The following is a 12,179-nucleotide window of genomic DNA, read 5'->3' as shown; positions in this document are numbered from 1 at the left end:
ACTGAGGAAGATGGCTCACAGACGTTTCTCTGCTGTTGAAGCCTTGGAACAGATCCTGGACACGAGCTACGATGACTGCAACTTCTCCTCGGATGAAAGCGGTGAGGGCAGTAAGAGCGTTGAACGTTGCCAATTTGAGCTTCGACTTGATCCCGCTGAGGATGTTTGTGATGAGTGAGTGAATTATTTTACCGCTGTCAACTCTGCACGGGCACAGCACTTCATATCATTTTCTACAGCTAAAACTACTGTCATAAAGCAGCTTGTTTGAAAGTGCAGGAGGCTAAAACTCTGTCAGTGCAGCCGATTGTAAAACTGTATCATCTCATATTGCAGCCAGCAAAGTCAAGTCATTACCCGTAGGCTAAAGTTAGTGTAATTAAAAAATGTAATTCTTTCCAATTTACCTTCTCAGTCTTTGCTTCCTTCTGTTATTTGTAATGCACTAATGTTCCGAGTAGCCTGCTCACTGATTAATTATTTTATATGTCATCATCATATCAAGCTCCTGTAGCGTAAGATTGGGTGCTATACGAAATAAGAATGCAATATTCATTGGAGCCAGCTAAATCTGACTCATGGAGGTTGTGACAGTTGATCTCATTAGTGTAGGCTATTAAAATGCATATGTCAGGTGGAAATGATCAAAATACTTTTAAAATACTTTTAAACATGTTTTATTACTGCTGTAAATTGTAAATGGTGAATTCTATGTTTTAACATCTGAATAAATAGATCCCTTCTGCTGTATTCACATATAACAAACAACACTTAAAAATTGAAAAGAGTAAAAAAAAAAAAAAGGTTAATCCCACTGGAAAATTCAGTTTGAGCTGGTAGCTGGTCACCATCTTGACCAGTTTGAGCTAGGTTTTTGACAGATGGGAGGCCAGCTACCAGCTCCTATTGGTACAATATACCACCTAATGTGATTTAGAAAAAAGAAAACACACTTTTGAATTCTTTGAAATCTTTATTTTGTTTCAAATATTTCACCATCAAACATCTGAACTAGGTTCTGGTGCAAGGAGATTCAGTGAGTTGGACTTTAGCTTTGTTTTTATCAATTTTTTTTTTTTTTTCTGTTATGTATCTATCCACCTTTGAGTGTCTTTTTTTTAATTAATTCCTCCTCTGGCAGGTTTTTGGCCTGTAGGCCATTTAAACCTGCACCTTATTTTTTTCTTTATTTAAATTGCCTTGGCAATGATATTAACCAGTTTATCATAAAATTGTAGATATCAATTAAAAAAAAAGACATTTATAGGATTTTCTTCAAAGCTGTAATGAGCTGTGACCGTAACATGAGAATAAGAGCAGCATATTCATGTACTTTTTCATGTAGTTCAGATTCTTACCCATATGTTGGTATTTGCTGCTGTTTGCAAGTGTAATACATCTACCAAATCCATTAAGTTCTTCCCAGTTCTGACACCAGGAGCTTCAACATCAGTGTGCTGCTCCAAAACGAATGAAGTAGAAAAGGCCCATTAACAAAATGGATGCTCTTTTTAGAATATTTTCACCACTTTACCTTGCCATCAGACAGCCCTTTCCAATGGGGAAGTGAAGCCATTATATCCATCTTTGCTCTCTTCAAAGCCGCCAGACTCCTTTGACAAAAACAGTACCTCACATAACACCTGAGTTGCAGGTCTACCACTGGCTACTACTCATTCTGCATTCAGCATCATTCATGAAGGTGGTTGAAGCAACCAATCTACATGAACCAATAATGATGACAGTGTAATTCTTCCACTCTCACAGGTGCAACTAAACTGCTAAAAAGGGGTCAAGGATAAGCACAGGCTGTACACACATATACAGTTCTCAAGGTGCATTCATGCTAGATTTTGTAAGCTGACATTTACTGACATGTTGTGGCAAAAAGCAGGCGGGGCAGGATATACCTTGGGTAGGACTGTAAGCATAAGAGGCAGTGCACAAAGCTATTGACAAAACCAAGCAAAACAACAGCAGGAAAAAAAAAAAAAGTAGGTGAAGATCTACAGTCCAGACTAAGTGTTTGGACAGTTAAATTTTTTGTTCTTCAGGCTCTGTGCTTCAGCACATGCTTGATAAGTGTTGACATCCTTTGAAGTTCAGATCTTCAAAATAGTAACACTGCAATATGAAAATACTCCCATACAAGTAAAAGTCACGCATTGAAAATGTCAAACTATTTTACATAGTTACTGTAACATAAGAGTGCATAATATTTTAATCAGCTCATCATTTCTTGTGTGTAAACTAAGTATACAAGTACTTTTAATTTGCGCTGAAGTTTTATCTATGACTAAATAAACTTAGTTACATTCCACATCACAGTACATCACTTTCAAATTAAACAAGTCATGTAGCTTAAAAAGGTAGCGGTAGCATTGGGGATGGTTTCATTCCTTCCACTGAAGAGTGTCATTTCAGGAAATTTATGACCCACAGAAAAATTTAATCTCCATTGTGCGGCTGCTCCTTTTCCCCAATTACTGTGTATGCTAAAAATGCCCCCCCCCTTTCCTTTAATGCTTTAGGGATTGAACCAAGTGTGGTTCCTTGGCATTATTGGAAGGAATATTTAGGATATTTATCAGTACAATTAGCATTTAGTAGAGAGGGACAGACATCTCTGAGCGAAATAGGATTCTACCCAGAGTGATTCTTCAGTAGACTGAAGGGTCTATTTAAGGACTTGTTTATTGTCAGTGGAGCTGACAAGCTGAGACTTGGCACTTTAATATAGTGTCCATTATTTTATCCCAAACTGAATGTGCTGAAGCACAGAGCCTGAAGACCAGAACAACAACACACAAAAAAGTAACCGTCCAAATTCTAACAGTCTGCAGTCTTCGAGTACAGTTATGGAACAACAAGGGAGGGACATTTGTTCCATGAGTTTATCCTCAAGACAGTGCTTCTCCTCAGGCTTGGTGCAGCTTTGCTGGGGTACTTCTGTTGCCTTGGAGGAGGCGGAGCCTTAAAAAAAAAAAAAAAAAAAAAAAAAAGTCAGGGAAGCAAAGTCTCATTGTGCACTAAACACCACAATGTTATGATGACTTAACGTTGGACCCCAAGATGCAGGACACAGACTCCGTGACAGGAGCAATTTTGAGTAGGATTTATTATAAAACAATTATAAACATATTTGGTAGAAGGTTGAATTATGTTCACCAGAGTCCTTTGGGTTCAGAGGTTGCAGTTCAGCTGGTGGAGTAGGGGGAGTTGAACAGGTAGGTGGGTGCGCCTGGGCCGCTTGATCCAGTTGACCATTGGGGTTTGTGGAAGAGCAGGGCAGACGATGAGGTGTTGATCCACATGGAAATCAGGAGGTCAGTACTAAGCTGGTGGCAGAGCTGGACTGGAGTGGGAACAATGATCCAAATGCAAAAAAAAAAGGCTACGAGGAAGGAGCTCCACGTGACCGGTAACTGCAGCAAGCTGAAAATATGAAACTGGCACACAGGGAAACTCAAGGTTAGAAGCATGAAAATCCACACAAGGAACAATAGACTGGAACTTGGCCTTAATGTTTGTAACACAAGGTAGAATGAACGATCTGGCAGAGTGATGAGCCGGGGCTTCAATACATCAGCTGGTGGAGGAGATGATGAGTTGATGAGACGCAGCTGTGTCGGTGAGTCAGTGAGAGGTGATCCAGGTAGCTACGCCCAGCTCCAGACCGACAGACACACACACACACAATGGCAGGGAGAACAACAAACTGAGGACAATCAAGCACATAAGGGAGGGAAAACGCAGGAGAACACAGAACAACGGAGGGACCTAGTCTACTCATGACACGCAGATTGTGTCTAATATGTATCAATGGATATTTTTAGGTAGGTATACGGTAAATCCATGACAGCACAGGCCTGACCTCAGTTATCAATCTAATTCATTGAAGTCACAAGTTAACATTAAAAACATTATCATTATTATCATTATTATTGTTATACATTTTTATTGATGAGAGGTGACTTCATAATGTGGTCAATAAAATGGATAAAGTTCTCCTGCTTTTAGAACTGTCTCCGAAATAAATCAACAAATAAATGCAGGTGTTTCAACATGTATGCCAGGTATATTGTACAGGCAGCAACGTAATTGCAAAAATGTTTTGTTTCTAAAAAACAAATATGATCAAAATGGAAATAGATCAGTTCACCTATCAGGCTACAAATAAATACCAGAGACTGAATATGCACCAGGTGAAATGTAACATTCTGTAAAAAGTATGTGTGAATCTCATTTTGTTTAGTGCAAAAAATTAATATCTGTGAACCAAATAGATTATTTCAATTGCAAGATACAAAACATGTAGAAAGAGAACTTTACTAAACCCTTTGTGAAATTGCATGGAATTTATGAATATTCTTTTTAAAGTATATCTTTAGTAATTATATTACCTATTATCATATCTGTGAGGAGTGTAACATGAACTACTATCTGTTAACAGGTGTTTTTTCAATCGCAGACATTTTGACATGTGACAGTAGAAAAAGTGTAAATAATAAAATGAATAATCACTAAATTACACTTGCTTGCTTCAGTTCCAGGGTCCTGGTATTGGGCATGCTGGCTCATTGACAAACTCATGCTTTACTGCAATGCTTAGAACAGAGCCATTGAAAAAGGCCTATTTCTATTTATATATATATATATATATATATATATATAGGGTTCACCAATGAAGGCAGAACAGGTCACTGGACCATATTTTTCTGTAATAACAATTGATTGTGCTGACATTGGTAGAAATACAATAAAATAAAATAAAGTGTGTCTGTGACAAAAAGTAAAAAGCCACTGACAAAAATCGGAAAAGCTCTCAGTTTACATGCACTCTCGAGACAGTCCCTAACCTCAGTTAGAGCAAGGTTTTCAGTCTTAATAAAAATAAATCAGAAATGTTAAAAATAACATCTGAACAAAATCATTCAAGCTTTATCCTGCACTATGCAACTAATCTGTTGAAAATAATAAAAAGTATTTGAAAATGAAAATTCTGAATTAGCAGCTCCTCTTTGTTATAGGGCCAGCTCAGGTGTCATCACATGGCCTAACCATCAAATGTTAGTTATATCCGGTCTTCTGTCTTTTATACTTTAGTCATGTGATGACACATGAGCCACTGTATCATCTGAACATGAGATGTGGTTAAAAGCTCTGGAAAAAGCTATTAAGTGTACATGAACCATTATTTTTGTCAAATCAACCGGATTTGCTTTTGATACTAAAGAAAATGTCTGAATCTGCTGATTATGAGGCAAGATCTGGCGCCTATACCACAATGCAAGATTAGTGGGTTATCCAGAAATCGTTAGCTTATGCTGCACAGTTAACCTGCTTCAGAGCAGCTTAACTTCAGAGAATCAGATCAATCAGCCTATCTACTGAGCAATCAGATCACTGGAAACATTCCTGTAAACATTCCTAGTCTTTGTTTCTACAGTATCCTGACATAGACATGCTGTAATTGCTATGTTTAGGGAAAAGTGACAAGTAATAAAGAGCAACAGATATTTTTCTAGATCAGTGGAATCACTTTGCTTTTCCAGACTTTTCATGTGTACAATGGTTTTAAAACAGAACTTCTTACAAATGCAGGGAGAGTTTATGATGCTAAATACATGACAATTGTAGCTCCATTTTAATTGCAGTATTTTTTTTTTATTATTCCCTATGATTAGTTACACACTAAAATTAAAAATAACACACAGCTTCTTTACCATTTCAAGGCACTGCCTTTCACAATACCACACCTACGAACAAATTCATCAGACACGGCCATCAGGTGTGCAGACACTTAGGTGCTTAATTGTAAACTCACCTATTAAGCGTAAGAACTATGAAAAGGTAACGGATGAGTTTACCTGTCTTCAACAAAATGGAAGGCAACAGTTCAGTACAAGGAAAATGGAGTGTGAGAATGATGATGAAAGGGGGATCCCACGGAGGAAAAGGGGTAGGGAGAGGAAGAGGAAGAAGAAGAGGAAGTAAGTAGACCTGGAGGAGGACCTGGACAAAGAAGATGAGGACCACATTTATCAGATGAGATTCGAGCACCTCTGGTTGACAATGGTGTAAACCGTGGGTTGACATTGAGACCAGCTGGACAGAGAGTTCAGGCCAGCCTCAACAAATTTACTGTTGCAACATTACATCAGACATTTTGGTGAGAGCACAGGTGAAAAACAACTTTCTCTGCTCTCTACAGTAAAATCATTACAATGTAGCCTACTATATGCACATCAGTACTTTCTGGTACCCATTCCCTGCATTCCATATTGAAACAATGCCTTGTAAGCTGTCCTGTGACATTTTACATCAATTTTGATTGGTCCACTTAGGATTGATGGTTGAGAATGTCAAAAAGGAAGTGCCCCATATTTTTAGAGGAACAAGAGAGAGCGATCGTTAACATGGTTTTGGCCAGTAATGTGATACGCCTCATAGAAATTCAATCAAACATTCTCAATGACTACACAGTTTTCAGTAATGTCCATCAGGTTTCTCTATCAACACTGGGGCGACTCCTTAAAAAACATCAAATACATATGTAATAATTCAGCTGAGTGCCATTTGAAAGAATTTCTAAGAGAGTAAAAGACCTGCGGCATGAATATGTGGAGGTAAGTTATGTACACTTCGTACTGTGCACTCCATGCAGACCCTTTTTACATGTAAATTTAAAAAAGGCCTATGTTGAACTACATAATGTTGTCTTTTTTTCAAAGAGTTTTGCAAATGGATGCTGATGCACACCAGCATGAATTCATCTTCATAGATGAGGCTGGGTTTAACCTCACAAAAGTAAGAAGAGGGAGAAACACCATTGGCCACAGAGCTATTTTGAATGTCAAGGGCTAATGTGGTGGTAACATAACAATGTGCACTGCAAATATGCAGAATGGGCTCTTCCATCACCATGCCATCTTAGAACACAGCCCACATACTCACATTTTTAGACAGATTATACAGCATGATCACAGCAGAAGACCAAATGCATGCAGAGCAGATAAGATCCATTTTCATCTGGGACTATGTATCTTTCCACCAATCTGGTTTCATCAGCATCCCCAATTTTAACCCCAATACCTCCCACAATTATCTCCCTTCCTGAACGCCGTTGAGGAGTTTTTTCTGCATGGCGGTGGAAGATTTACAATCTTCAGCCCTTTGTCAGGACACCCCTATTTCAAGCCATGAAAAAGGGCCTGTGACCAAATTGATGCAGGGGCTGAGATTCTGTCCTAGCTGTCTTGCAAGAGAGGACAGCATATGATGTGGACAAAGTGTTAGGGTCAGCTTGGCGAAGAGATGGCGCTTAAGTTTTTTTTTTTTCTTTAAGCCATGCTTTCTTTTGTGTCTCCACAAATGTTTTTGTGTTTGTGTACTAAATGTGCTGTTCTGATTTTCAGTGCAGAATGCAACTTTTGGAAATGCACGGATGTATTGACTAATTTTACAATCTGGAGAGAAATAAAAATTTTCATCAGTGTGCAGTACTGAATTTGTGTGTTGTGTTTGGTCAATATATTCATGTACTTTACATCATTAGAAAAGTAGAAATGTTAAAAGTGTTTTAGATTGAGCACAGCTGTGTGTAACAGGTTCTGATGGAATCAGATTGTATGGACCATGTGCGGCCATGCGGTGACAAAATTGGGGTTTTATAAATTATTGCATAGTTTCAAATTAAATGTTTCATTTTGCTAAATCTCTAAGGTGGTTTTGTGAATTGTGTAAAGTGTTTTAATAAAATTAGCCCTGTTTTCAAAATTGTGCATGAGCGAATTTTTTCACTGTTGTGATGATGTCACCTGTATTTGACAACTCCTCCTTTTTCACAAGAGGAGTTAGAGGTGAATTGGAAACTGCATAGGTAACAGAGCCAATTGATAACCAGCTTTGTGATACCAGATATTCAGGATCACCATTGTGATAGCCAGATAACCCAAAGAGAAATTAAGACTAAGTTGAACTTGCTTCAAAGTACAGGCCCCAGAAGGAGAAGGAGTGTTTTTGTTTTCTCTATACATATCTATATACAGACATGGCCAAAAGTGATAGTACCCTTACACCTTATTGAAACAATGCTCCATTCTTCCTGTGACAAGTGTCTGAAATGAAAAGCTTTTTTGTCATACATACCTGCATTCCTTTGGGCTGCTATAGAATAAAACAAAGAAGCTGTGAAATGAGCTGAATTCTTGCTTATTCTACAAAGATCTTCTAAAATGGCCTGGGCAAAATGATTGGTACCCTTTAGAAAGGCTGATAAATAAGTGGATTGTAGTGATATTTCAAATATACTATTGTGTTTAATTAGTATCACAGGAGTCATCAATCTGACATTCAGCCTATTTAAATTGAGAAAAGTGCTCATTGTGCTGTTTGGTATCATTGTGTGAACCAAACTGAACAAGGACAAGAGGAAGAAAAGGAGAAAGTTGTCTGTGGAGATAAAGAAGGAAATAATTGCCAAGCATGGTCAAGGTAAAGGCTGCAAGACCATCTCCAAGCAACTTATTAAGAAGTGTAAGTTCCATGGGACCGTAACCAACCTCCCTGGATGTGGCCACTAGAGGAAAACTGATCCCAGATTCAACAGAAGTACAGTTCAAATGGTGGAAAAAGAACCAAGGAAAACTTCAAAACAGATACAAGCTGACCCCCAAGTTCAAGGTACAACAGTGTCCAGTGGCACCACATTTCATTTCTCAACGAAAGTGGGCTACATGGAAGACAACCAAAGAAGACCCACTTTTGAAAGAGGAACATAAAAAACTGACTGCTTCTGGTGAGTCACATCAGCTCTATGTTCAGAGAATAAAAAATTATGTTTTCAGAGAAAAGACGACAATCCCCACTGAGAAACATGGAGCAGGCTCAGTTATTTAATGGGGCTGCTTTGCTGTGTCTGGCACGGGATGACTTGAATCTGCGCAGGACACAATGAAATCAGAAGATTATCAAGGCGTTCTGGAGCGAAACATACTGCTCAGAGCTCTGTCTCGCACACGGGGTCATGGCTCCTCCAACAGGATAATGACCCAAAATATGCATCTAGAAGCACCCATGAATGGATGAAAAGAAAATATTGTTCTGAAGTGGCCTGATATGAGTCCTGATCTTAATCCAACTGAACATCTATGGAAAGAGCTGAAACACGCAGCTGGGAACAGGCATCCATCAAACCTGAGAGAACTGGAGCAGTTTGTTCAAGAAGAATTGGCCAAACTGTCAGCTGAGAAGTATAGAAGTCTCATTAAGCTACAAAAGCACTTGATTGCAGTGACTGCCTCGAAAGGGTGTGCCACCAAATCATGGTTAAGGGTCCCAATATTTTTGTCAATGACATTTTTATTTATTGTATTGTTAAAAATAATATGTTACATCAAAAATCAAAAGCTACATTTCTGTTCTATTAAATACGGATTAGAGAATAGTGGATGCCAGTTACTTCTGTAAGTTTTAACTTTTCAGTGTGATGTATGTATCCAAGTTGATGTGTGTAAGATAGGGAAAAAAAAAACTGGAAAATAATAGAACTACCATCAACACCAACAGTATTAACAATAACAACATTACAGATAATATAATGACCATAATAACCATATATATGATTATTTGATTTGAAAAATTAAAAGAATATACAAGTAAATTATAAGTGCACATAATAATAATAATAATGGTAGTTTGCAGGATCAATTCAGAAGGAAAGAGAGAGAGAAAAGAGAAGACGAGAGACCACACAGGTGGGAGGGTTAGATTAATAGATCAGATGGTTAATGATAGTTTGTGGGATCATTTCAGAGGGAAAGAGAGAGAGAAAAGAGAAGAAAAAAGAGCTTTTAATGGATGAGGTGTTGAGGGATGAAATGTAAGGCAGTCAGTTTGATAGTGAACTACTGAGTGTATGATGTGTATATCACCGCATATGTATGTATGGGTAAATCTGAGTAAATCTGGAGATGTGGCTGGTTTAGTGATTAGTTTGAGATTAGTGATAAATGAAAGTAAGTGTGACATATTCTTACTTAGAGTGGCAGTTATTATTTTCCATTAATTCCATATGATCTGTGAAAAGATTTAACCACTAATTGATGTTTATTATTTGTTTGATGTTCCACTTTCTAAGGATTACGTTCGTGGCGATAGCAAGGGCAACCATTGTAGGTTTTGTGTGTTTTGGTAGAAGTTCAGCTGAGGAAAAATTGCTAAGTATGCATAATAAGGGGGGGAGGGGAATGGTGCAGCCCAAGATTGTGGAGAGCTTCTGGGTTACCTTAACAAATAGAGCTGTAAAGGGGGACATAGCCAAAAAGTAAGGGAGATAGTTGGCATCCCTGTCTGGTACCGTCTGTGATGTGATCCCGTTAGTGGTGACAGTGGCCATGGGTGTATTTATATAGCACTTCTTACAGTGAATGAACGGCTCTCCAAACACTAGCTTTTGTAAAACAGTGAAAAGGGAAATCATAGGTATAGTCTGTGTTGCTATAGTTTTAACAGATGTCTGTGCTTGGGATTGGTGGGTTCTAATCGAGCTAGTTTAGCAGGATTTTTTGCCATTGAAGGAGGATTAATTGAATAGTCTTATTTTATACCGCTTTAAGTAGCCATGCTGTTGTTGTAGGGTTGCAACAACACCATATATGTATACCTGTATGTATATAAGTATACATATATATAAAAATTAGGGTCCAAAGGTCTGAGACCATTTTCCAGGAATGTTGTCTCAGACTTTTGGACCTCACTGTATATACACAGACATATAATTTGAATGACTCTCAGAAGAAGGGGTGCGACTTGAGACAAATTGCGTCAAAAGAGTGACAGGTCAGCTTGAGGAAAAAAAAAAAAAAAACTACTGAAGAATGGATGCAACTGACAACCAGTTTCATATGCAAATAATGCGTTCATAATGCATTCTCTGTCTTTGTTGATATCTATATATCTGTTCACTCTGCCCCCCCCCCCCGGCAGAGCTTGCAAGGTTACCAATTTTGTGCAAGACCTACCATTACATGTATGTATGTGTGTATATATGTCTGTGTGTGTGTGTGTGTTTGTGTGTGGTGGTATAAATAGACTCTCTTACCAAGCTGAATTGATTAATTGCATGTTGAGGCCCAAAGAATGGCGTTTTGAGAGGCCACTGCTGGAAGAGAAAAGAGCCATCACTTTCATGTTCATCGACTCACTAACACATACCCACGCACACACCTACACACATACACACACACACACACACAAACACACACACACACAACTTGCATGAAGACTCTTTCCACAACAGCAGATTCAGATTCAATATAAAAGGAGAATCACCGATAAAAGTGCACATTCACACACACACACACACACACACACACACACACACACACACACACACACACACACACACCATGTAATCGAGATGCCTGGCAACTGTAGCACTGAGAGGTTTGGAGAGAGAGAATGAAAGAAGCCACCTGCCTCAATTAGTTTGTGGAAGGAGGGGTATACAGAGAGAGGCCATGAGTGTGTAAGGAAGAGATGAAAAGAGAGAGAGTGGGTGGAGAGAGGCTGGAGGGAGACAGAGATTGTGGGAGAGTGCTCCAGCGGAACAGGGAGAGACAGGAGTGGAGGTAAAGAGAGATTTTTACGGGTGGGAGAGAACGCACACAGGGAGCAGCTGATTGGGGCTTTTGAAGGCCGATACTGATGCCTCCGATTTTGGAGCAAAGCTGCTGATTTCCAATAGTATGGTACTCAGACAGATGCAATATTGTTTCTTCTCTGTTATTCAGTCTGACAGAGAGGTATATTCAGACCGTAAAACAACATTCAAAATCACGTTGACATTTGTAACAACTAACTAAAACTGCCACTACAGCTATTTTTCTATCGTTTAATCGCCTGGCGAGTATTTTACTGATTAGTCGAGTAATCCAAACGATTGATTTTCTTCCGAAAAAAACTTTTTCTGGTGGTCCATCATGCAGATGGCACCTGTGTATTTTCTCTTCAGGGGCTCGTGCACAGTGCTTGTGCTGCTGTGGTATGCCGTCGAAACTTTGCACAGTGTAAAAAACACCTTTTTCTTTTTAGATAATAGTACTCCCATACTTTTGAAGCCGTCGGACTCTGCTGAAGTTGCCATTTACTAAAACTATAGCTTTAGGTTTTTTTTG

General features: G+C 38.7%; 1 long non-coding RNA gene across 1 annotated transcript; it reads right to left on the bottom strand.

The window, feature by feature from the left end:
• Positions 1-2,191: 2,191 nt before the first annotated feature.
• On the bottom strand, positions 2,192-3,576 carry LOC120785378. The gene is made up of 2 exons (XR_005706597.1): positions 3,169-3,576; positions 2,192-2,973 (listed from the first exon to the last, which is right to left on the bottom strand). It is a non-coding gene; the product is annotated as an uncharacterized LOC120785378 (long non-coding RNA).
• Between the last annotated feature and the right edge of the window lie 8,603 nt (positions 3,577-12,179).

The sequence above is a fragment of the Xiphias gladius genome, chromosome 23 (genome assembly GCF_016859285.1).
Source record: "Xiphias gladius isolate SHS-SW01 ecotype Sanya breed wild chromosome 23, ASM1685928v1, whole genome shotgun sequence".
Lineage (NCBI taxonomy): Eukaryota > Metazoa > Chordata > Actinopteri > Istiophoriformes > Xiphiidae > Xiphias > Xiphias gladius.
Note: the sequence above shows the minus strand (reverse complement) of the source record. Positions and strands in the feature narration are given on the sequence as shown.